Below are 27,993 nucleotides of genomic sequence, written 5' to 3' on the forward strand. Positions count from 1 at the left end.
GACAATTTTCATTCAAAATAAGTTGGTGAAATTCTGTGCAGCAGGAGAAGTGTGTGGTTGGGAAGGGTGAAACAGAGGAGGGAAAGGAAAAGGAAAAGATGGCTGAAGGAGTGAATCAAAGGTAGTGATAAGCTGTCAGCTCTGGAAACATGGGATTCAGTTAAAGTATAGAAGTATGGAGTTTTTTTTGGCTAGGGTTGTAGCAGAACTGAGGAACTGAAGGAGAAAGGGAGAAGGGAATGAATTCATTCCCCAGGCTGGGGGGAGGAGAAACAGAAGAAACAGGAGATGGGGGTGTGCCCTGGGTCAGGGGGACACACCTTGTAATGGGAAAGTGAGAAAAAGAAGTGTGAATGGGGAGAAGCAAGGTCTGGAGAACTTCATGATCAAGCGATAAGAGAAGAAAGAGAAAGGGGGAGCAGGAGATACCAAAGAGCACCAGGAGGGTTATCTATGCTTGTGATCTGGGCATGGGAACAAGGTAAACTGAGGAGACGGATGATTGATGCTTGTTTGTCAAGACAGGGAGAGGAATTTTCAAACGAGGCCGACAAATCAAATGGAAAAGCAAAGCTGATCTCTGGCAAAAGGAATTAGGTGTACTGTCAACACAGTACTTAGAGATCTAGAGCATAGGTGAGGAAAGATATTCTATGATTCATTGAAAGCTGTGAAGAGAAGAGAGACAGGAGTCTAAAATTGTTAGAAACAGTGAAAAAGTTTGTAATTTTTAACACTTGTAATTGGGATAGAGTTTTTTAGTAATAAAGTTGTAATTTCTGATACTTCTGAAAATGCTGTTGCCTTTATAATGTTCAATAACAATGGCTTGCTTTTTAATGTTAGGCATAATGTTAGTCATTAGTTTTTTATGTTTCCTTCCAAAATTCATATTGTCCATACATAATACATTAAAGTGATTTTCTGTGGGGTCCCATTAGCATTCTCTCCAGAATGCCATCTCCTTAGTGCTGATCCTGTGATATACTCATATATATCTAGAAGCTCCTTAGAATTTAAAAACTATTAAGCTTACTGAATGATGTATTAACAACTTAAATCATTAGTCAGTGGTTAAGAAATCATGAAGCACTTCCTAGGTCAATAGGTACTGTGAATTAATAGAAAAATATGTACTAAAGGAAACTTTGAATAAAATACTTATGAATGCCAGAGTAATGATGATGAAGGTCAACACTGAAGTAGGTATCTCTTGTTTTCATTTGCAGAACTGCATGTAGAAGATAAGGAAGAAGAAATGTGTAGCACCTCATACATACATATATATATATACACACATCTGAAATATAACAAATATACCTAGCTAGAAGTAGGAGCTGCATGATTTCTCAGCAGGTTAGTAATCTTTGCTGTGATCCTGGAAAACTCTGAAGAACATTCTTATTCTGAATCTTCACCGATCTGATGATATAGCTGAGATCAACAAATTACTTGCTAAGCCAGATGCTTTATGTATGACAAGTGTCATTGTCATTTTCCAATTTAAAGGTTTTTTTTTTCTACATTAACAGAACAAGATTTCACTTCCATTGGAATGGATTCCCTTAGTCATCTAATGTGTTCTTGTAATCTAACCACTTCTTTCCAAAACTGGCTTTCAGCTATATTAGAGGTTTAATTAGAGTGCCTTACTTTGATGTTTACTCCTCTAGATTTCTCATGGGCGGTTGCTAAGACGACTTGTGGATGTGATCCTTATTTATGGATGGATAGTTTGATAATGTTGTATTACTGCAACTGAGAAATAAATCTCATGTATAGTCCTGCTAGCTGTTTCTTCATGGGCAGAAATCTGTAAACTGGCTTGATTGTATGTGAGAAATCAAGGCAGGGTGTCAGGTCTGTGAGCTGTGATGTTTCTTTTGTTACTTTTCAGTGTTGTTCTTATGCAAAAGATCTTTAGTATCTTTTAATTTTAGGGAATGTCAGCAGAAACACAAAGAGATGGGGTTACTGTAGATAAGAGAGTTAACATTTCTCAGCTGAGTTGCATTTGCACACCTCATGAAATCATTTAGTCCTCATCACCACCAAATTAGAACATATTAACTTCCTGTATTCAACTATTGTGTTTTGTTTTGTGCTTGACAAAGGCTAGGAGGGATCCCAGAGCCAGTTTATGCAGGTCATCTGTCAAGGGCTAGCCGTTTAACTGGTGGCAAACTGGTCTCTTGTAGTCATACATAACATATAGCCATAGCACATGCATGCCACTGGGTCTCTCCTGGGTTTCGTTCTCCTTGTCCAGTGGTGGAGACACATCTGACCATGCTCACAAATATCAAACCCTGCTTCTTTTCTCAGTCCTTCGTTGTGTATTGCTTTAAAACTCCTGCAGCTGTTAAAAGTACAAATAAGTAATGATCTTGGGCCCCAAACCAGTCATTTTGTTTATGCCTAAATATAATGACCTTATTTACCATGTAGGAAAGATTTGCCCTTATTGTTAAGAAGATGATCAAAGTTGGGAAGCTGTTGGAAACATTCTCTGATTTTCAGAGGTGTGAAAAGTTGATGAACTTGGGCAACACTGGGCTGAGCAAATGGCTACATCTACACAAGGAAATTAAGTGGTGCCAGGGAAGGCTCCAGGGCACAGGCACCTGATTTTATTGTTATTGCTGCAACAGCCCATGAACAGCACACTTAATGACCCACAGAAAACCACAGCTCGCAGCCAACTCACGGAGTGATTCAGGAGCTAGCAAATTCCTGGAGGCAGTTTGGACTCTTGGAGGCTAGGAGGGTTTAGTGGCACGGACAGGGCTAGTCCATGCCTGTAGATCTCAGTGCCAGAGTGCCAACCGAGGCAAATGTAATTAACTAATGTGAAGAAGCCTTACAACGCTATACATAAAATTTGTCAGGAAAATCTAGAAGAGGAGTAAGTGGTTTGTTGGTTGCTCACCAGTGAAAGCGGGAGCTGAGTCAGTCGGTGGTGGAGGTAGGGACAGTACTTTTCACAAAGGGATCTATATAAGGGCAGACATCATTTCTTGATTCTTCCTTTTTTTAATGTCCAAACATTTGTCCTAGAGATGAATCATCAACCTTATTGAGCTTCATACAAGCCATAAACTTCTTCATTTTACAGGTCCTGCAGTAAGAAAATATTAAGTAAATAGGCTTGTGGGTAAAATATAACAACATATTAATGTCATTTTTCTATTTATTTCCTATGGTTAACCATCTCTATGAAACAAGCTAAGAGAAGTAGAGGGTCTGTGATTCCCTATGTGATATTTTACAGCCTTATTAGTTTATAAGGACACTGTCGTCCTTTCTAAGTAATGGTTATATTTGCTAGAAGTTTGCACTGCTTTTTTTTTTTAAATTTTATTTTAGTGAACTCTAAGGAGTGCTTGAAGGACAGGTGAATTGACCTGAATTTTCTCCGCAAACTTGAACAAACCTTTAATGGAGCCTTAAAAAGTTCAGTTTATGTTTAATTTTTCCTCTGTCTGAATAGGTTGGAAGAAAGGAACTTTTACCTGATCCTTCCTGCTAAGTGCTTTATCAGGGCAAATAACAATCACTGCATATTGATCAATAGCCTCATGGTTCAAAGAAGACCCTCAAGCAATGACCTGAAGCAATGTGGCCATCTGTCTGTGTATAGGAGAAAAAGAATTTATAAAATACAAAGGGACATGTTGTTCTAACAGTTTCAGTGCAATTATTACTTGTTATATGTTGACTAGAGCATACAGTATTGAGTATTATATCCAAACACACATCTGTACATACACACACACAAATCTATATAGTTCTCAGGCTTAAGAAAATAACAAAGCAAGAAGTTATATTGTGACCAAGACATTTGAAAATGATGACTTTCATTCTGGGAGCTTCCATCTATGAATTTCAAAATAGAGATTTTTGTTTGTAAGACAGTAGCTCATCATTCTCTGGAGCTCTGGACCTCTGGAGATGTCTCAGTCTCAACAGAACATTAAAACTCCCAAATTCTTCTGAGAACCTGAGCTTCCTTGTAATTTTTCCAAACTATAAAGCTTGTTGGGTTTATACTCTTGTATGTACTGCATCATAAAAGAGCTCATCTGCACCATATTGCAATCCATTTCTGAAGGGTTACTAATGAAAGGGATGGGTCTGTGTCCAGAGACACCTTCATTTTGCACCTTTGCCATCCCACCAGTACCGATAAGACCAATGCTGCTAGTGGTAAGAAGATTGCTCCTGATTTGCAACTTTAAAGCAGTTGCAAGCCTTGCTTCCTCCTGGTAGCAAAGTTTCAAGCCTCTTTTACTAGAACTCAAGAAAACATATTTGAAATTCTTGCCTGCTTTATGTCAAAGCTGCATCTGCTAGGAGAGCTTTATCTGTGAAAAAGTGAATGAGGTTTCAGATAACCTTTGTGACAGACTCTTAAACTCTATGTAGGTTCACAGTGTTAGAAGGCTGTGAGGTAAATTTAGATTAGTGTGGACTAAATATAAATATACTGCTCACTTCCCTAAGCAGTTGATGTGAAGGGGTTAGACTCCTTCCAGAAATATGAGCCTGATTCCCTGCTCTGCACTGATTTTCTGTGGAGGCTGGAGTAAATCATTGAGACATCCAGCCTCAAAGCTTGTTGGATGGGACCCTTGACCTCCACTTCCCATTTTTAATGTAGAATAATAATACTTAATTACTGAATAGGGACAGTTCAAAGATGTCTGAATCAGTTTGATGGCTGGAAACATTTTAGCCATTGTAGCACTAATGCAGGAGTCCAGCAGTTACCTTGACATTCAGAGACAAGCTTTAGTGGCACGACCTTTGCTCCCATATATGCTGTTCTGTCAGCTGCTTAAAAGAAAAAAATGTATTGATTTAGACATTTGGAGCTCAATAGGACACAGATATTAAAGTAACAAGGTAAATTAATAATTATGGAACTAAGAATTTTTGAAGGTGAATCAACAGAGGCCGTGTATGAAAGGTATGTTTTATGCTCTCCCAGAGTATCACATAAAGGTGAAGGCTTTATATCAGCAGAGTAAAGCACTGCTTCTTTATCTCTTTATCCTTTATGAGGAATAGAGAAGAACAGGGAATTCTTCTTAAAAACTGGTGCTGCAATATGGTTCACAGCAGCTGCTCACTGAGCTGACAGTGTTCAATTAAACCATCAGTCAGGTGATGCTTTTAAGCCCAGATGAAACCCACACCTGTTCAGGAAAGCACTGAGTCACATACCTACAGGCCAGTATCATTTAAGTGCTGCTGACTTCAGTGGGATCTGAGTGTTTATGGTTGCACCTTTCTTAAACAGGGATGTTACTCAGAGTAGGACCTGAAGGCTGATTTTCCCTGAGGATGAAAAGACTATGTAGCATTCATTGGTATGTGAACAAACTCCAAGTTTGGGTGGCTCTCCTAAGACTGTTTCTTGGAATAATGTGCTTCATTGCATTTGTGTGTTTCCAAAGATTTTCTGGTAAGTCCTCAGTCATTGAAGCCTATTTTGGAAGTATTTTTCTACATTAACTAGATTTCATTTGATTAAATTCAGTATCTAAAGATACATAAGAATTGCAGTGCTACTATTTAAATTATCTAGGGAATTAATTTTTGTGCGGTGTTGATTAAAAGATATCTTAAGCAAGTAAGTATACTATTCCTCTTATATTATTTTTTTAATTTGCAAGCCAGGGAGAAATTAAACAAACATCCCAAGATAATAATGGAAAGTGACATAGGGAACAATTTGTTCAGAACTGAAAGGCAAGTCAGACCTCATATATCTGCCCAAAGAAATTTCACTCACACAAAATAATTTTCCTTGATGTTAGCTTTGGCAATGCAAGTACAGAAAAATAAGAAAAGACCCCTCCTCCCACAAATCTCTGGGAAGAAGTCTGCAAGGCTTTCTTCCTAGTTTTAACCCAGGAGCTCACATCAGTGCATCTGTGTTTTAGGGAAGGTGAGGATTCAAAGCTGAGTCTGAGTATCAATGAGTTTTGATGAGAGCAAATACTTCATTCAGCTTACAAACCTGAGTACAGGCTTCCAGGCTATTTTTCATTCCCTGCTCTCCATGTTATAACAAAAGAAAATAGCTCTGGTTTGGCTTTTTGTGCAGATAAGGGGAAAAGCAACAGAGAAGCCTTAAGGGCCTCTCTCAGTGGGCTAAAGCTTTCAGCATACCTATAAAAAGCAGCACGGCTGTTCCCTGTAAATACGGATGCAGCTCCTGAAAATGCTGAGTAGCGTGGCTCTGTAACCCAGCCCTCCCCGCAGGCTCTGGGTTGACAAGCTGCTCCCATCGTGGTGGCCCTAGAGGTGTGGGGAGCATCTCTTCAGCTGTCCCACAGCTCTCCCCCTGCCGCCACCCAGGACAGGGCTCCCCACTGCCTCCCAGCCCCACGGGAGCTGGTCTGCATGGACCAAGCGTGGGGACACGTGGGCAGGGCTGTAGGAGGGCTGCAGAGGTGGGAGCAGGGCAGTCGCAGGTGCTGAGGGAGGGGTGGCAGGAGCACAGGAGGGGGGATGCACATGTATGAGGCTGCCTTGCTTGAGGGAAGTGTAGACAAAAGGAACATGTGCTTGGTCACAGTCTTATTTACCAGTATTGATATAGACACAGAGACCCTGGGACTTGTGTCTTTTGTCTTTGCAGCAGATTTAATCACAGCAGCTCCCAAATCTGCTGTTGCTACTTTGGCTATGGCCTTTGAGGTGAATTGTGGATCACAAATATATGCTCCCCAGGAAGACAAAACAAACCTAATTTTGTGCCTTAGGCGTCAAAGCTGCCAGTGCAGAACGTTGCTGAATATTACAACCTCTGCTATGGACTGGGAGCATTGAAAGGGCAGCTTGAGCACAGAAAGGGGGAATATGCTGCCAACTCTCTCCCCTGGCCACGTTGAAAGACAGGGAAGCATTAAAACAGAACAGCTGCAAAAAAATTTAGAGGGGGTGAGAAGGTTGCCCTTCTGACAAAATGTGAGGGGACTTCTGCTGCTAATTTGGCAAGAGTTGTAGGTTGCTTATAGATTGCTCATGTGAGGTAAACTGTGCTTAAAGAGAATGACTTTGCTTGTTTGCACCCTGTCTGGAGAAGCATGGGATGTGTCATCTGTGTCACATAGACAACAAGATTTTAAGCCCTGCCTTTAAACTACCCGCTTACATATTGTTATAGTAAGATAAATAGTTAAGTAGGAAAAAACAACCCCCAGGCATGGTCAGTGCCATCCAATCCAAAAAGTTCCTGCTGTTAGCGTATTTTTACCTGTGCTGCAAGTCCCTCCTTTAGGAGCAATACCCAGTGCTAGGAAAAAGATCAATGGGCTGAAGCTCCACAGGTTCAAAAGGGAAAATGTGTGCTCAGTTCTACTTTTTTTCCATTTTTTTCTGTGTGTCCCTCTCTCCAGTCGTCTTAGTACAAAACCAGACAGAGACCAATCTTTTTTAGTTGAATGTTGAGTCATACAGATCTACACATCTACACCCAGAAGAGCTAACCTACAAGGCTTAACCTAGTTGCCTGTTGCAGGTATGTTTTCTTCAATTGCTGCCAGTGAATTTCAATGAGTGTTGTACATCTCAGATGACAGAAATGATTTATTACCCATGTATTCTTATGTAAATTAAAAGATACAAGAGAGAGATCACTGCTCAGGGACAAACTAACCTGAACTCTTCATGCAGGAGCCTGTTTTGATTCATATGAAAGGGTTTTAAGAGATGAGAAGCTGACTGCTGGGCCTCATTTTATGGTGAAATAGGGGCACACACCTCCTCACTGTCTAGCGCAGCTGCTTTACTCAGAGACTTGCACTGCCAGAACTTCAGCTAATATAAATCAGGGAGTATTGATTTATCATGGCTGAGGATTTTGCCCTGTGCCTCCTCACTTGCCGAATGCTCAATAGTTTAGTGATCATTTTTCACAGAGCACTGTTGTTTGGCTCAAATGTGTGGGCACAGAAAAATGAGAGGAGAACTTTAAAGTTTTGAAACTTACTCTTTATATTTAATTAAACCACAAACGGTGCACGTATAAGTTGAGTTAAATCTTTTGTGGTGGAGGCATTAGCTCCTGCTCCATGTGCTGAAGTTGTATAACCTGCCTGTTGCAAAGATGGTGGTAACTGTCATTGCTGATCTCCTTCATCATTTCTAGACCAGGAGTTCAGCTTTAAGATGGATTGAAGCACTCAATAAAGAACAAGTGGCACCTTTCATGCCTTCCAAACTCAGATGAAATGTTGTGTGATCCAGCAGCAAGAAGTCTATCCCTACTGCCTAAGGGATTAAAATTGTACCATGAAAACCCTAGTAGTTACAAAGTAGGACTTCATGCCTCAGAATTTTAAGATAGAAATGAATTAGCTGGATCAAACCCTCCTTACATCTAAAAGATGAAATTGTTGCCTTACTTTAAATGTATAATTGCTTAATGTTAATTTTTACTGATGACTGTTTCTGCAAGTAAGAAGAGTGAGAGCCCTAGCTTACATGTCCCTGAATCTGTGCTTGAGTGGTTTAGAGAGGGCTCCAGGCAGCATCTCTGCACCTGAAAGTCACACAGTCAAGCTTCAGGGATGACACTGCTTTCCAAAGAGTTTATCTTATTTTGATTGTTGTATGAGATAAAGGACCATACACACCATTAAAAGTCTGTGAGTCTGATGTTTAATGAACCCATGTAACACGATGGTTAAATTATTCTATGGATTTCTCACAACAGGACAACTGTATTGCTTATTGCTGTTTTTGTATTATAATGCCTCCAACAGAAGAAAGTTGCAGCATTTGAGAGTTCAGAGTTACAGTGCTAAGGATAGTCTGCAAACTGTGTATCAAAAGGCCAAGTGATGTGTTAAATAAAGAGAAGTGTGAAAAGAACAAAGCAAAACTTTACTTTAAGAGCTTTAATATGTACAAGTGTGGTTCAATTCGAGGGAATGAAATTTTTTTTTTTTTCAATTAAATAGGAATGAACTGTATATACTGTTCAAAAAAGGAAGCAGATAAAGCACAGCATTTCAAAACAAGCAGCTGTTCAAATATAAATTTCCTGTTTATTGAGATTTCAGTTGCATCAGAGTAAAGGTCTCAGAGTGGCTGAGCAAGTCAATCATTATATACCTAGTTAGTGTGACAGCCCCCTGTGTATTGTTTGACTGGAAATAAAACACAAATATCCCAAACCCCTACTGTGCCTGCTTCATGGTGCATAAATCTATTGTGTGTCACGTCACTTAGAGTTTTGATGGCAGGCTACCAAATAGCAGAGGGAAATACATAATCAACCCTTCATTTTCATAAATGAAATTAAAGTACACACAGGAAATACAGAAGTGTTTTCATTAGTGCTATTTCAAGGGTCCATCACTCAAAATGGAGACTTTTGCAAACTCCACTGAGCATTTGATTACACATGCAAATGAGTGGGTTTCCCAACTATATAATATTTTCTTTTCCAACTTTGATGGTCTTTTTATAATAATAAACCCATGCCAAGTTATTTTCACAAGCATTATGTCTTGTACCTGCTTGGACTGACAAGGACAGAGCTTTTGGGCTCTGCCAGCACTGCCACTAGCCATTGATGTTCTCCAAGGGCTTCCTTCACAAAGAAGCCTTGGAGGTGTACCTATGTTAGACATGTCTAAACAGCAAAATGCATGGCCTCTAAAGTCAAAAATATAACCAGAATGAACGCCAAAGTCAAATTTGGGCTTCAGTATCTTCAAGCGCTGTCTTCTCTTTACTTAATTGCTTGCACTTAGGAAAAACCTAAAAATAATTGATTTAATTTTGTTGAGCATTGAACAGAGCAAAAGCAAAAAGAAGGATCTTACCCTTAAACCTTGTATCTAAAATGGCACGTACACTGTGCTAGTCAACGTGTCAATTTTGGGCAAAAGAATAAATAAAGACATGTTCTAAAAATAATGGTTCCCCGTTCCTCACATGCATCACTTTGGGATCTAACAAATAAAACAGGTAGCTTTAAGAATTAGATTTTGCAACCAGACTTTGTAAAAAATGAACCTAGTACTGCAGAGTAGAAAAAGCTGTCTAGTAATTTTTAGATTAAGCTGAATCTTGTCAGCATTATCACTCTCTATTTCCACTGTTACATTCCTTCCAAAACTTGAAACATCTGTTTGTTTAATTTCATTAAGCCCAGGGGGTCCCATGACTGAAATCATGCCTAACTTAGGAAAGTTGGTCCCCAAAGAGGGTTCTCTGGAACACTGCTCAAAATAGATAAAAAACCCAACTAAACCAAAGAAACCATGTGTGGGATCCAGTCTGCTGAACCTGAGCACTGAACTTGTTTTGAAATGCCAGGTTCACAGTGAGGTGGTCCTGGAGCAAGTGACAAGTTTTTTGTATTGTATGTAGCAGGGATTCATGTGAAGGTCTCCAGAGGAATCTCCTGTCTGTGTAATGTAGATGCTACTCATCTTTACAAAGTTTTGTATTATTACAGGCGTTTTCCCCGTTTGCTACAGAAAATCAGGTCCATAAAAGAATATTATGAAAACAGTCGGGACAAACACAGACACGGAGGAATATCTGTGTTCAGCCTTTGTGCTAAATGATGGGTGACCATCAAGAGATGCCCTCTTCTGAGGCAGCAACAGTACGATGGTATAGCCAGCAGCAGCTGTTGGGACTTTCTGTGTTACCTGGATAATATAGACATACCTGCTGCTGTTTAACAGGAATGCAGAGGTTAGTTCCTTTAAATGTCTTTGGGAAAATCTCAGCTATAATTCTCACTTGAGAGAGAAGGTAAAAATGCTCAAACTCAACCACAGTAAGAGCAAAAATGAAAACTGCTGGTGGTGTAGTTTTACATGTACATTCTGACCTGTAAGGCAGTCCAGATAAAAAAAAGGGTTTCCATTAGTTATAGTTAATTCTGCACAGATAAAAACATTTTCCCTGCATATTGATTTCTCCTAACTGTCCCATTTGAGGTGGGAGTTCCAGGAGTGAGCACAATGATTTTGAGTCCAAATTTCATGGCAAGATGGGACATTTTTGATTGCTCTTCTTCAGTGGTGTCTTATAGTTGACATTTCTACAGTTTCAGGCTGAATTGATCATGCCTAAGAAGCAAGTGCTGCATTAGAATGTTTTTTTTCTGGGAAAAAAAAAAGTGTTAGCTAGACCTTAGAATGCTGGAACAGTCACAGTCAGAAGTTATTAATCTACGTGAAGGTAACATAACAGAGGAAAAAATGCTTCCTTAATAAAGAAATTTCTACTGAATATTTCAGGTCTTTATACTTTGAAGAGTTATTTTAGTTTATAACAGTAGTAAGATTAAATGGATATGGATGGTAGAGTGTCTTGCTGAATCTTTATTCTGTTCAGATGAACATTTTCTACTGCAACTTCCTATTCTTTCTGCTTTAGGCCATGAGCATTGCTCTGAGTAGTTATTATCAATAATCTTTTTATATTCAGCAGTTGCTATCTTCTATCCCAAACCTCTTTTGATGACAAACAGGTAATGGTCCAGATCTCCAGGAGGTATAAACCTCCTGTAACTTTGCTTTATTAACTGTACTGAGCACTACTTATCTAAATCAGCTGGCCCATGAGCTCCAAATTAGTTAGTATTGTTGATTCTAAACCTTGTCTGGGAATTTCCTGCTGTAACTACAGTTTTGCTTCTTACATAGAAAAGTGGACCTCAGATATGACCTCACAAACAATATAAAGCAACACTACACAACTTCATTATTCACTAGGTCTCAAGAGGATGGCATAATCTTCTATCTCAAGAAAGTGAACAGCAGATGGTACACTGCAGATTTGCATGTTTGCACCACTTATTAGTTTATACAATTAAGAAAGCAGATTTTAAGATTTTAAAAAATATTTTCCCTGGAAGTGATAATGAAGTGGGTTTTGTATCATCGTCTGTTATGTATAGATTTCTCTGTGTGATCATGCTGCAAAGGTCCCCTTCTGAGTTGTTCATTTTTCAATATTTGACAGCAATGGTTATTCATTCATATGTAGAGATCTAATTCTCTCTATGATGATTGATTCTGTCTGCACACAGTATTAGTTCTTCCTATAGAATGAAGAAAGAATTGTGAAAATATAAATTAATACTTTATGTGTTTAATTACTTAGTATCACTGGCCATGCAAAAGATCCTTTAGTAAAATACTTATTTTGACAGTGCTGTTTTCTACTTTTCATAAGGAGCCAGATTATGAGAGTTGCTCTAGGAACATTGATGTTGCCGACAGGAAATCACAAAAAAGGGAGTTTGAGTTTTCAGCTATTTGTGCTTGCCTCTATTTCTATTGTTTCGGACACATTTTTTTTCCCGTACACAATTTGAAAGCAAATGAAAAGGGTAACAAAATCTATTTCTTGTTGACTATACTGATGCATTTGATTCCATTTTACTTGAGAAGAGACACTACAATTTGGTCCAGCATGGACATGTGTATTCTTAAGATAGAAAAAAAGTGATCTGTGAAAAATATCAGATTGACAGCTGAAGGCTTGTACTCATTCAGACAACTGAACATGAGCTATAACTGTGAAGTCCTCCCTCTCTTTACCCCATTAAGATGCTCCAGTTCCTTATTAGAGAAATTCCTACAGGTTAAGATTTGCGCCAGGTTAGTGTGTGATTTCTCTGAGGAGCAGCCCAGGGGACCAGTATCTTGTGATAGAGAGGATGTGGAAATCTGTCTGGAAGGAATTAATTGGAGGGACTTTGACCAGGCAGAACATGGATGTAATGTTACTGCACATCTTGAGTTTCTCTGGACAAACAGGGGCTGGGGGCTTGTACTTCAGTATGGATCCCAAGCTACCATCACTGAATCTTTCCAAAATCCTTTTCCTCCTCCCCCTCACCACATCATTCCACACGAATGTGCTTAAGCCTCACTATATGGAGGAATGCTGACATGGATTCTATAGACATATTTTAAGGGATTATCAGTCCTCCAGTACTTATTTTTGAAAAAAATCTATTGACTTCAATAAAGGACCGCTGACCAAAAAAAATTTGGCATCGGTATTTTTTATTTTGTAGGGTTTTTTTTTCAAGCAAAAGAAAACAACAACTTTGAAACACTAAGGCACTCTAGCCATACTTCTGTTGCTATAAATACGAAATTATACTATAGACTTAATTTCAGTTAGGTCAGTAATGGCAGGAAACTATCAACACTTCTGCTCTCAAAGTAATCAGTGATAATTTACAGCTAGGGAGAGCAATCAATATGCAGGAACTGGCTTCATTTTGGGTATATTGAAATCTTTGACCTGGCATGGACTGATGCCTCACTCTAAACTAGACTAGAATTTCCTATGGTAGAAAAGGTAGTCCAAATTATTGCATTAACTTACCTAAAAGAAGTAAGTATAGGGACATGTCAGTTTGTTAGTCAAGACTTCACTTTTTTTACTACCTATTTATAAATGACCTGTCTGAACAACCTACATGTGTAATATTTGTATGATATAGAGATTATGCCACTCAAGATAACAGCATTTTGGGCATCTTGGTTCACATAAACACCAGGTGATAGAAGTCCCAACAAACTGAAAACCTTCCCTGAAAAGCCCCTGGTGTCAGATCACTTACAGCTTTTCCCATTTTTGGCCAGATGGGCTCATTTTTTTTTTATGCTGGACATCTATTTTTGACTGAATGTTTAAAGAAAATTCAGGGGACAGTAGATATGAAATGTAGGTTGTTTCCACTCGTTGTAAAAGCTTGGGTACATAACAGTAAGCTTTCAAATTTGGTTATTTCTGTCCCTCTCCCATCATATATGTCATAGTAATTCTCACTGGGAATATTACAAGGAGGCGTTTCATTTCATGATAACTTCTTGGAAATCCTCTAAACATACTTGAACAGAGAGTTTGTACTCCAATTATTTCAAGATTTTGAAAAGAATTTCGTATACAACCAAAGATGATTTTGTTGAACAAAATAAATTATCATCGCTTGGCTTGTCCAGCCCACCAGCTGCACCCAGGAGCGGGTAGCCTGAGGCAGACCAAAGCACATGGTGGCCCCATCCTTTGCTAGTGGGCCTGGGTGACACTGCCCTTGCATCTCTGCAACCCTTCAGAAATGGAGACTGGCTCTCTATGAATGTCTCATGCTAGTCTGGGTTTATCAATTGTTTAAGGTTCATCAAGTCACACTTGCAAGCTGGAGAAGTGGCTTAGCATTGAAAAGTCCCATAACTGTGAAGAGGTATGTACTTAGCCCATCTCAAAATTTATATAATTTCTCTGCCTACTTTTTTTTTTGTTTGTTTGTTTCTATGTAGCATATAATTTACAATGGCATTGAATTTTAATATAGCAAATTTATCTTAAAGTGACAGAGTGATTCCTTGACAAGCCATGTTAATGAAATAATATTTTGAGGGCCTCCAGTTCTGGCTTGAAGTCCCCTAATTTTAGCTGAGGTTCAGTCCTCCATGGCTCCAGAGATCTTTTGTTTGTTTCATTTGTACTGGACAAAAATCACAGCCTCCCAGAAAAACACCTTACATAGCTTATCATCCACTGAGTCCTGGTAGGTAGGCTCTTGCTGTGTCAGGGCCTCTGGTTTAATAATAATCCTGCAACTCCATTCTATTAATTTTCTGGCTTGATAGGGACTTTGTTGATTAATGTTGTCAGAATTGGATGTGCTGAAAAACACCTTCTGATGCATTACATGAAAGGTTCAATCTAACAGATGTACGAGATCAGTTTATTGTCATATTCTTTTACCAGGAAAAGTCAAGACTTTGGGCTAAATCCATGGTGCAATTTGTTTAATGTGAAGTTTGATTTTGCTTGAGTCAGACCTCACTGGTCTATTCTTTCTCTGAGGCATGCTAATAAGTTTCTTTTTAAGTTTCTGATTTCTTTTTTTTTTTTTTTTTCCCTAGATTTGCTTCTTCTGCTACGAGTGAGTTATTTGCAGGATATTTATTCATAAGGTATGTTCTTTCCTGACTGGATTGAATGAAAATGTATTGTGAATTCTCCTGACTTTTTCAGAAGTATTTTGATCCTAAGACTTTATGTACCACAAAAGTCACAACCACCGAGCAGGTGCATTTGCTTTGACGAAACTTTTAAGTCTTGTGTTATGAAATATGGAAATGCTCTGGTGTCCGGGTGAAAAATGTAAAGATACTTAGATTTAATACACAGGAATGAATTCTGCAAAACCAACATTACATCCTTGCAGAAAACAGAGCTTTATCTGGAGACACCACATTCAAAGGATCTAGTCTTGAATATGGATAAAAGAGATGTCTATGATAATTTGTACTGAATTCTCAGTTATTAAGAAATGAAATATGTAATTTCATAGTCTGGAATGAAAGCCATGGCACTAACTTTTTTTCTTTTTGTAACTGCTGCCTGGTTATCCCTGTGCTGTTTACAACCAGTTAGAAGGGGGTCTTCATGTTCTGCAGTGTTTTACCTGGTGTGTTGGGTGTAGGTGCCGGCAGCCGGGGGGCTGCAGGGACGGCCTCTGCGAGGAGAGACCGGGGCTGCCCCGTGCCAGACATGGCTGGTGCCAGACGGCTCCAACCGACCCACTGCAGGGCACAGCTGGGCCCCTCAGAAAAAATGGTGGCACCTCAGGGCCATTTTTCATTCATTGCCATTTTTCATTACCAAAATCTGTTTTAATTGGCAGTACATGAAATTAATTATCCCCAAGCTGAGACTGTTTTGCCCATGATGCTGACAAGTAAATGATCTCCCTGTCTTTATCTTGACCCACGAGCTTTTAAATCTCATTTTTTCCAGCTGTTCTGTTGAGAAGGGAAAGTGAGTGAGCAGCTGGGTGGGAATTTGGCTGTTGGTCAGCCTAACCTATGGCATCTGGGCATGTAGGATCCAGAATTTATTTGAACTGGCCTTTATTTATTTTAGCTTCCCTCCCCCCCCCCCCTTTTATTTTAAAACTTGAATCATTTTTTTTCTAGAAAAGCCGAATATATGGATGTTTCCTCTTCCCTGTGTCTAGCTATCATTCTGAGAAGTACTTATCATTTAAATACATGCAGGAACAAAAAACAGACAGAACACTAAAAACGAAAAGTCTTGTCTCTAAATTGGGAGAAGCGTATTTCCAAGCTTGTCTAGGATCAAAGCTCTCCTACATGGGACAGAAATCCACCCATTATTTACTGCAATAATGATGTAGCTCTAAAGGCAATCATTAATGATACATAGGTCAAATGCATCTCTGAGGTATGCGAGTTTTAATGAGAGAAGCCTACTTGCCCCAGCTCTCGGCTCCATAAGGACCCTGCACCAGCTCCCAGTGGGAGTTGGTTGGTGCTGCTGGTCAGTCCCTGCCTGGACACTCACCACGTGAGCACCATGGGGCATTTGGCACATCTGTAGGAATTTGTCTTCCCTCGGCTTGAGTTGAGGGGAGACACTGCCTTTTGCTGCAGCTCATGTTTGTGGGAATAGAAAGTCGTTCTTTCTTTAGTATTACATCACTACCTGCATGAGGCAGTAAGTCTGCATTTCTGTGCTCTCAGTGTCTTGGGGTAGTATTTCACAGATCTCTCTCCCGCAGCTCACGGATTGTTCCCGCACTGAAGAGCTCCTCTCTGTCTGCTTTTCAGGTCAGAGAGCCAGCTGCAGTACTCACACAGGATCCCTCTTACTGCAAAAACACTGTTTGTCCACATAGCTTTTGGAGTCTCATGGGCTCCCCTTACACATTATGATTGTATGAGCTAATATTACCAAGACCACAGACTCTTTACTCTGTTTCCAAACTCTGTCCCTCAGTCTTGAGATTTGACATTTGTTTCTACCTCAGTTTCTTGGCTAGAGCAACCATAAACCCTGATGGGCTATCACTGCACCCCACCGTTGGGCAGAATGGGAGCAAGTTTTACCCGACCTAACCACAGCTTCACACACCCCAAAACCTTTTCCTGACCTCCTCAGCACTGATTTGTTAAGTTTACATCATCAAGGAACCCTGGAAGTGGATCTGTGGTGGGAAGTGGTGCCAAGGGCTATGTGTCCATGTGATGTGCTTTTCAGGGATTTTTCTTGTGGCTGGCTCTAGCCTGGTCCTGTGGCCTGAATGCCAATTTCTGGCTGAGATACATTAGATGTTTTCCTGGAGGGCATCTCTGGCAGTACCTCACCTGAAAGGAATCTAGTTCGTGTGTTCTGCTGCTGCATCACTGTGTGGAGAGTAGTGATCTTTGAGCAATTCCTGACTTGAGCTAAAACCCTGATGCAAATGCACCACAGGCTACACATGAACAACTCATCTAAGTTGTCATAATGAGCTTTTGTTTTTGCTGTATATGTAGCTATGACTCAGTGATGCTTTTATTTTATGTGTCCTACTTTTATTTTTCTGATACTCATCCTCACAGGCAAGAAGACTGTATTTATTTGCCTCTCTGAGACAATGAAGGCTGAAAGGGAAAGCACATGCTATCTTAATTTTTGTTCCCTTTTTAAAGCCTGAAAATACTTGAGTGCTTGTTCTGTGTGGAGGAAAACAAAACATGTTTAACAACCAAACATGTTAGCAAGAAATGTCATAAGTGCTCTGTTGCGCTGGCAAAGCTCCCTTTGTAAAAGCATCCTCTTACTAAATATTTAACATGACTTCGCCAGTTTAAGTATTGTCACGTGTTAATAATAAAGTTTCTAGTAGAGGGCAGGTAGCATGTGGGGAAAAAGATGGGAGTTATCTACTACTCTATGGCTTCACTTTTTAAAAAGAGATCTGCTCTTTCTGTGGATCTCAGAAACATTTCCAAAACAAAATTTCTCTTTATAGATTTCACTGTTTCTGAACCATTTTCCATATTTAAAAATCAATCCTTCCCCCTTAAAAACATGCTTTGCTTTTGTATCATATGTCCTGGATGTATGGCTGTAAACTGCAAACCATTTAGCATGTTTGGAAGTAAGGTCAGCAGTGTCTTTGTCAGCGCTGTGGAGCTCTGTCATCCATCAGTAAATCTAGCAGTAAGGAGAGTTTGCAGGACTCAGATGCTTCTCTTCAGCCTGCTGTGCTGGGCGTCTGTCACATGGCCCATTAATGGCAAGATGTTGACACTCTGTCATTTTTCACAAAGTTGTAAGTGAGCTATGAGCCAAAACCAGATAAAAAGACAAATTAACTCATGCAGCATGTAGCACTCTGCCCATGATCAGCCATCCCTGCCTAGACAGAGGCAAGACTGGAGCAATATTTCCAAAAAGTACTCATTATTATTCAAATTTCTCATCGCAGCAGTTTTGAAGTGTGGTTGCATAATATTTGTGCAATGTTGTGTTAAGAGAAGTGCTTATCACAGACCTGAGACCTCAATTTGCAAAAATAATGGTATTGCATGTTTGATTAATGCTCTTCTCTGATACTGATCAACGGCAGTTCAGTAGGAGAAGCGTGGGCTTCCTCAATCTGCCAACAAGAAGGTCTTTCAAGCTTGCCAAGAAAACTGCTATTGTTTGCGCCCAGGCCCCAGTCTTGCAAGCTGTTCTGTGCGGGTGGACCTCAGCACTTCCCAGAGTCCCGGTGACTTTGTTGACTACAGCAAAGTAGAGAATTCCACAGCAGTAACATGATAAATCCCTGATTACTAGGAAAATGGGCTTCAGATGCCTCTGAAGAACAGCTCAGCTCACTTGTCTGCAAATGGAGTTATTGCTACAGGCACTGGATTTGATGCTCTTTTGAAAAAGGCATCTCTGCAGAACTAGAATATGCATTTTATACATATTTACATTGTAAGCTGAAATTCAAGGAAGGATGTGATGGAAGGATGAATTTCTTAGCAGATTCTACCATGTCAGAATCACACAGTATGTGTGTCCTGCTTGATAGGCAAAGCTTAAACTGGCAAGAGAAGCTGAGCTCAGTATATCTCTATACAGTTGTTATTTCTATGAGCAGAATAAATTGTCTGTGTATCTGAGGAGCCTGCGCCATATATCAGGCATCCTGTATGATACTTAGCACCATGTGAACACAGCAAGGAGAATTAAGAGCTGTACAGAGGTTGGCTTTTGGTTCATTGAAACTAACATGTCTGAGAAGGATGGAAACAGAATTTGACTCTGTCATGAGGCGTTTGGGTACATGTCGGTGTTTGGGTGTGTACTGGAGTCTGGGTAAACACCGGCATCCTCAGGCTTTGGCCACCCTGGCAGGCTCTGGGGCAGTGTGAAGCCTCTGAGGATGCTGATCCCTGGTACTCCTCTTCCCATGGGATGGTATTTGGGTTGAACAAGAAACTGGGGATTAGAGGCACAGCCACTTCTGTCTCTTGGCATGTCTCTTCTGTCTCCCAGGCTCAGGCAGAAACCGTGTGGACAGCAAATCAAATGTAGCACCCAAGACTGTTATCAAGCCATGTTATCCAAAGTCTGTTCGTGTTAAATCTGTATAGAGCATCCGGGAGAAGAATCACATTAAAAAAACCACCAACAAAACAGTTGAACTTGCTCTATCCCAGGCTGCAGAGAGATTTTTTTCCATTCTAATATAGATTGGATGCTTAATTTTTTTTCTTTACTCATGTTACCTAATGTAACATATTCACCATTCTTCTAAATAGACACTCTAAATAGTGAATGGAAGGTAGGTTGCTCCAAAATATGTATTTTTTAAAGCTAATATTTGAGAGAAGACAAGAAAAGACGTATTCCCAGAACTAAGGAAAAGAACAGGTGGAATATTGTGCCTGCAAACATGTACATTTCTCTGCCTTATTTGCCAACCAATTATTACAAGAAAGTGTGGAAAATTATAATTGCTACAAATATACTACAAACAACTGGGAAAGCAATGTGGGTTTATCTCCTCAAGCCATAACTGACAAAGTATGTATTAAAACATGGGTTAGTCTCCATGTACAGAACTCTAAAATTAATTCTCTCCAGAATTTTTTCATGTTTTTGATATATTTCCCATTTGTATTAATCAGATTCAATTATTTAGAACTAAGTCTTTACGTTCTGTTAATATAAACTTACCAGTCCCCGTGTTGTAAATTAAATTTTTATTTTATTTCTATATATGCTTTCTCTCTTACTTTATTGCCAAGGGTTTCTCTCTTGTCTAATAGCTATAATGAAAGCTTTTACTGCTAAATTAAAATAAAATGAGTTAATGGGTACCCAGTGCCTTGTTCTAGTTAAAATGTGCATCAATTTGCAATGACCACTGCTTTGGGATTGTAGCATGTGTTTTATCTCAGGCTAAATGTAGTGAGCAGCGTGAAATTTAGTTTTAAAGTGCCTAATCTGCTCTTCTGTAAACCTATATATAGCTTATTTTACTTACTAATAACCTTGCAATGCTTTAACAAGTCACATTGAAATTTTCCATGGTAGATGATTGCTTCAGACTGATTTTTTACAATGTTGTTGAAAATGGTTTAGACATTCAGAGAATGAGATTAAGTGAAAAATGGCTAATTGAAATTTAAAAAAATTTGTTCCTTTATGATGTGAAACAACAGTATATTTTCCCAAAGGAATATGCCTATGTCAAATGACTTTTACTATTCCCATTAGTATCCATTCAGGTATGAAGGAAATAAAATCCTTAGATAAAAGAGGGCAGATTTAACTTTAAATGTGGTTTTTTTTGTTGTTGTTTCTTTTTTTAGAAATTAAAGATAATGCTGATTTCCAAACATTTGACTGCTTCTATTATAACCCTTTGTGTGAAAATGAAGTATGGATGGGATTTCATATGATACATATAAGCAATCACAGGCATAAATTCTCCTTTCTAGGTTGATACCACTTTCAGCAAGAACAGGTTTGAGTCCATTTATTCTCAGATAGTTTTAAAAGGACAGTGCAATATGTTACCACTAATACTCCATCAGCACTATTTACAGGCAAAATATTGCACTTATAGGAATTCCTTTTTGTAGGAAATATGTATGGATAGCTTCTCCGTTATGTGCTGAAGCCTCTTAGTATGTAAAGTAACTGTCCACAAATGATGGCTGTTCTTTTCAAGGTTTGGCAGTTCGGTGAAGAAGGGTTGATGAGATTTGTGTTCTTCATGGTAAACTCATCTTTGGGCAAAGGAGGCAGAAGGCACCATGCACCTCTGCACTAAGCTCCTTGACACAGCCCTGTGACTCCACACTGCAGCATGAGTCCCCTGGGTTTAATGTCTGGTGTCTCCTGAGCAAGCTCTTGAGAAGCAAATGAGCATCTGCAGGAGAAAGCAATGAAAATGCAAAGGCTCTGGACCTTGTCTTATCACTTGTACCTGCAGATCTGTAGTTAACAAAGTCAGATGCTCCTTCCAGTCAGTGTAGGAAGTGTTGGCTTCAGAAGACCTTGTGCATCTCGAAGTCCCAGCAGATCTTGCAGTTACCAGTGTAAGGTCCACCTTGCTCAGCTATCTGTCTAGTTTTACACAACCCTATATTCTGCTCTGGTCTCTACTTGGACCAGACACATTTGTCAAAAGGTGAAGCTTATATTTGTAGAGAAATCATTTGCAAACACACAAATGAGCTCAAATAAAGATTTTCAAAGGTTCATTCAAATGTGGGCACTTACCCACAGACACTGAAGTTTGTTATGGAGCTGTCTCTTCAGAGACTTTTTGATGGGAAAAATACTAAGCTGATTGTTTATGGAAATACACGAGCATGTAGGTACATTTATATATATATCTCTGTGGTCATTATTCCCGTTAAAAAAGCATTGGCAGGTATGCTATAAACTCTCTAAAGAGCTTCTGTTCAAATGCAGTAAAAAGATGTTGTTCACTTAGACCTTAAGAAAATATATGTATTAGCTAACAAATGGTTCTCTGCTAACAAACACATCTAGCTGAATTATTTATTTAAATCTGGGAAATTAGGCATATTTCTTTGAGTAAATTATATATGAACTATCGTATTCATTAGTCTACCAATTATGTGGCTGGCTGACACATTATCTAACAATGTGTTAGATGATTGTTGTCCATCAGTGGATCAATACATAATTTATAATGTTTTTTTTTTTTTTTTTTGCATTATTTAGTCATAACTTTTATCAAATATACTGTTTAGTGAAGTCACAGGACAATTTACGCTAAATGATACTTGACTGATTGTATTGTGATGTCAAGACTGCTTTGCACAGCAATTCTGCAGAAAAAATGGTAGTGTTAAATGCTTGGTCTGCATTTTTTTTGCTATCCTTTTCCTCCTCAGTTCATAAGACACACTTCCATTTATGTTTACACTTCTGTGTATTTCCATATGAAAACAGAAGAATATGGCATCACTTGAGGAAAACGGACAAATCAATGAATCTCTCAAGATGTTATGCACATCTCCTTTATGTGTTCCAAGATACACACCCTTTGCTTTTTTTTAATTGGAAGAAAATCAACTGCTAATTAAAACCCAAGTGAGAAGACTCTACCCTCAAACAAATTAAATCTGTTGGATACCTTGGGATGGCACTTTGATTTACCGTGAAGATCGGATTTTGACTCCTCTGGCATTTCAGAGGGGGAAAGTGACAGACTGTCAGAAGACCACACTTTTTTCACTTTTGAAGGATTTTATAAAGTGTAATATCTTTTTTTTTTCCTTTTTAATTTTCATTATACACAGGAAGAAAGAACGAGACTTGACCTCTTGCCTGAATGCCTGCTGGCATTCAGCTCTGCTCCCTGCAATTGCTAACTCCGCTCCTGGTTCCTTGTGCTAAAAAGGAGGATGTCGTTCAAGATGACCATTTTTCAGATTTCGATAACTTCCCCTGTTTTCCACAGCATCAGTATGGCTCTGAGGCAGCAAGGCCCAGTGGCTGCTCTGGATCCAGACTGTACCGAGGGATGGAAGCAGGGAATGTTTCTTCCAGGACAGTCTCTTTATGCCCTGAGGGACAGGGACACTGCAGAGTGGTGAAATCACTAGGTCCGTCCTCAGGAAGGGAACTTGCCTATCTAGAAGTGTTAGAGAAAGCATTACCTGCGTGTTCAGAAGTTGTTCAAATGTATTTCTGCCCAGCAAATGCTGTACTACTCAGTGTTTCCTCAGTTTTGATGGGCTCACCAAGTGGACTTCTGGGGGTGGGATGACAGCCCATTAAAATGCATCCTGTTCACAAAGGGCCAGGATGTCATTTCTCCTTGCCAGTGGGACAGCAGAGTCAGAGGATAAAATGCTCCTGTGAGATTCCCCTTTTCAGATGCTGCTGTCCCCTTTGGGGACAAGGGCTACAAGAGGCACGGGTGTGGTGGTGTTCCCAGCTGTGCTGCACAGGAAGAAATGCAAAGGATTAATTCCCCCCTGGGCCTGACCAATAGTAGCATAGAAGACCCAGAAAAGATTGCTGTCTCTCATGGAGAGACAGAGAGCATTAAGACAGCTGGGGACAGCCACTGACAGTGTGGTCAGGGTCAGAAGAAAGGGGGGAAGTATATATGAGAAGTGGGAGAGCATTCTGAGGTAGGCACGGAGCACATAAATAGCTTGCGTTTTTTGAGCCCTGTTTGGTGAAACAACCAAAAATTACTTGATACAGTCCTAAGTGTGAAGTTAATGGGGCAAATTCCTGTCCTGAGAATGTCTTCTGCAGCCTGAATCTATTTTCTGCACAGGGAGAGAACCAGAAGTGTTCTGTTTTATATTTGCAAATAAAACCTCTAATTGTAAGGCCCAGCTGTGGCTGAATCCTCATCACCTTTTGTCTGTAAAGTAGGGGTCACAGTACTTTCCTGCCTCTCTGTGGGGCAAGAAAATCCCATTCCCTAATAGGTGCTAAAACATACTAAAAATTGTTCAGGATTGCTTGTAAATGGTTATTCTTCTGTTCCAAGTAGGGCTGTGCAAATCACTGCTATATTCTACACAAAGAATCACTGGGTCATGAGGCACTTACTATAAAAAAATAAAAATCTTAGAAACATAGAATTACAGAATTGCAGAATAACTGAGGCTGGAAGACACCTCTGGAGATCGCCTAATCCAATCACCCTGCTCAAAGCAGGGTCAATGAGACCAGGTTGCTCAGGGCCATGTCTGGTCAAATTTCAAAACTCCATAAACTCTGGGCCACCTCTTCTACTGTTCAACCACATACACAAGTAAAAGGTATTTTCTTATGTTTAAATGGAATTTCCCTCTTCCTCTCCTCTCCTCTCCCCTCCCCTCCCCTCCCCTCCCCTCCCCTCCCCTCCCCTCTCCTCTCCCAGCTCTCTCATCCTCTCCTCATATGTCCAGTCCCTTATTCACCCACACAGCCCTTCACTGGACTGTCTCCAGTGAGTCTATGTCTCCCTTGTTCTGGAAAGCCCAGAACCAGATGTGGTACTCCAGGTGTGCCCCCACCAGTTCTGTGTAGATGTAAAGGATCACATCCCTTGACCTGCTGGCAGTATTTTGCCTAATCCACCTGAGGATACCATTAGCCTTCTTTATAGCAACTGCACTTTTCTAGTTCATGTTCACTTTGTTATCCACCAGGACTCCCAGGTCCTTTTCTTCAAAGCTACTTTCCATCTGGTTGGTCCCCAGAATGGATAGTTGTCTGGGATTATTTCCCACCTTGGAGTAGGACTTGGCATTTCAAATCACCACCCCCAGGGCAGACTCTACTGTAACTCTGCTCTGTAATCTCTGTTCTGGTGCTCAACTCTGCAAACTCCAGTTTCTTGCCAGTCCCTGAGAAACTGTTCCCTTTCAGTATCAATTTTTAGTAAATTCAGCCATAGCTGGCTGCCTGCTCATGCTTTCCCCTCTGGAAGCCAAGCCAGAGAGACTGGCAGTTTACCATCACAGAGCTCTTGCCAAATTCATGGTGTTTCTGACTTTGTTAGTGGTGATAATAGGAAATTGGATTTGGTAACTCAGGAGGTCCCTTCCAGTGCTACATTACAGATGAAATTTGCTAGAAAAAATTCAGTCAAAAATCTGTTCCAAACATCTTCTGGTATTCCCATAATTGTTCATCTGCTCATAGCTGCCAGTCATTTCAGGATAGTTTGTGGCAGTCTCTCAAATGGTTTACAATTATCTGTAGGTATGTCTATAAATTTGAAAATAATAACAGCTCTATTCTCAAATGTAGCGTCTTTTCAACTCACTGTAAGTAAGACCTCCGACAGGGTCAACAACATGCACAGAAAGCAGAATGTGTTTTCCAACTGCTGTGGTTTCACAGAACTGATGGCTAAATTACAGTTATAAAATATATGTGTATGACTTTTTTTTTTTTTTTTTTTTTTAGGAAGTGAGCTATTAGAATTCTCTATTTAACTTCTGGTCTTTTTATTTTTCATTTAACCTCATTAGACTTTTGTTAGTTAAAAATATTGATTCTAGTTTTGCAAAGAAGGCCAAATAGTGGCAATTTATTTTTATCCTTTGCTCAAATATAGCAGGACAGGAATGAATCACAAATCATTTAGTCACTATATTAACACAAGTTTGGGATTTAAAATTGTGCATTCTGTTTTGCTGATTCATTTACTAAGATCATTAAAACCAGTCCACTCCCTATAAAGGTCCAAGGCTGCACAGATGCCCAGACCAAGGTCCTTCATGTCTGGACACCCTTTTTCTCCATCAGTAGCAAGAGACAAAATGAAGATGCACCATCTGAATGACCGGCCCACCCTCACCCACTAGCCCAAAATCCCCATTTAAGCTCAAGACAAGGTGCTTGCATACTGCATGGACTACACTGTATGTGGGTACGATGTGCCTGGCCTAGTTCACTTGGCTTTCTTGCTTGCCTTTGGACATGGTCTTGTGACCAGGGATGTGCTTGGTGACAACTGGGGGCTGAACCACGGACTGCCCCTGAACCTGCTCTATTTGCCTTGTTTCAGGGCCAGGGTACTGTACCTTTTCTGGAGGGACCGTTGTCCTGCCCCGTCACCAGTGGCTCCTGTCTTTCCTCCTCTTAGGACCAACTGCTCATGCTGCTCCCTGACCTCCAGTGCATGGCAATCTTGTCACATACCCATCAGCTCTTGTACCGTGGTCAGACCTTGACTATTTAATTGTTCCTTCTGTGGCAGCATTATTATCTTTGTTTCCTCTGTGTGTCTTTTCTGGATTAGCTACATCTTCTTAAAGAAGGAACAACTACAGCTATGTGTCATGTCCACCTGTGTCCCTATGTCATGGATTTACACAGCATCAGAATGATGTTTTTAACTTTGCTCTCCACCCTTTCTAATAATTGCTATCATCTAATTTTCCTGTTGAGCACTAAGTTAATGTTTTCTGAGAACTGTACAAAATAACTCCAACATCCTTCTCCAAGCGGTAATTGCTGGTTTAGAGTCCCTCATTGTTTTTATGTACAGGGCTTTTTTTTTTTTTTTTTTTCTTCGTGTGTTACTATGCATTAATTGGCACTGAATTTAATTTACCATTTTATTTCCAAATCACCTAGTATTGTGAGATCATTCTGTATGTTGTCTTAGATTTTTACTATCTCGAATAAAACTTGTTTCATTTGGAAATGTAGTTCTTTCACTCTTTATATCCTTTCCATGTATGAGCACCTAAAAGAAGAGAACGCAGCACAGATCCTCAAAGGATCTAGATGTAACTTCTCTCTGGTGAAAGCTGACTTTCTAGTCCAGCTTTTGTCTTCCTAACTTCTACCTGGTTGTGAACCTGTGAGAGACCTTTCCTCTCATAGCATGACATTTTAATATACCTAGGAGAAGGGATGCTGTTAGTAGCTTTTTACTAAACTGAGAATATTCTACCACTGGGAGCACCTTGGGTACACCCACTTCTTTCAAGATTTTTTACAGATTTGTGGGGCATAAGTTTTTTTCTACCAAATTTGACTCTTTCTGGTTATCATATTTGTTCATGTGATTACTAATGCTATCCTTTATTACTGTTTTTACCTCCTTAATCCCCAGAGAGATGCAAGTAAAAGGAAATACTCAGCTCTTAGGTGCTGCTACCAGTGCAAATTGGTTCTTCACCTGCATTTATTCATGCCTACAAATCCCTTGTTATCAATTCATCTGACTAAACAATCTCAGAAGTACGCTTGCCTTCACAGCACATCACGTTGAAATGGATACAGATCATCTTCACTTGCAGTGTGAGGATGTAGCTCACTACTCCGGAGCAAAGCTCAGTGCTACTTGCCTCTAGTTTTGGGAGCTGCCCATTCTACAACTTTGTGTGATGGTCAAACACCAAGTAATTATGCAATTGATTAATCTGATCTTTTCCATCCTAAACCTTTCTCACTCCTGTAGGAATTAATAAAAATATGTTAACACACCGTTGTGCATGCCAGCTACCAGTGCACGAGTTCAAGCTGATGCATGGGACTGTTGAGGAGTCTGTGGAATAAACTACCTCAACAACAGAAAACAAAGAGAGCTCATGTTTACCTCTTTTTCTGTAAAATTCATTGCTTTTTCCTTGCATGACATAACTGCTTAGTGTGCTGACTGCCTACTAATTGAGTTATTTATGGAGAAATGACTTCTTAATAGCTCCTCTTTAATTATTTAGCTGTTCAACAGAGGTAGCTTGTCTGGTCATGAAGCTAGTGACAGTGGTATTGGTAGCATGAGATACTTAATGTCAGCTAAATTCTGACATTATCTCTGGCTGAGGCTCATAATTCATAAGTCACCATCCATTTGAGTTTGTTTATCCATCTGCTGTATTTATTCTCATTTAAATCTCTCAAATTAAAAAAGCACCCTTAACCACATGAATATTGATATGGTTAGAACTATTTTTTTTCCTGATTTAGTCTGATCTAGCTCAAACATTACATGGATAAGCAGCTTTTGGCTAAACTATGTTTTGTTTGCAGTCTAAGTGCACATTAACACTTGTATTTGAGTTGCCATAATACTGTTGTCACTTTCATAATAGATCATTAATGGGCAAGCATGGGGTTAGTTTAGTTTTAAATGTTACCTTTGTGATTATATATTCATTTAAAAATTATAATCTGAGTACA

The sequence above is a fragment of the Tyto alba genome, unplaced genomic scaffold (assembly GCF_018691265.1).
Source record: "Tyto alba isolate M040663 unplaced genomic scaffold, T.alba_DEE_v4.0 Super-Scaffold_27, whole genome shotgun sequence".
NCBI classification, from domain to species: Eukaryota; Metazoa; Chordata; class Aves; order Strigiformes; family Tytonidae; genus Tyto; species Tyto alba.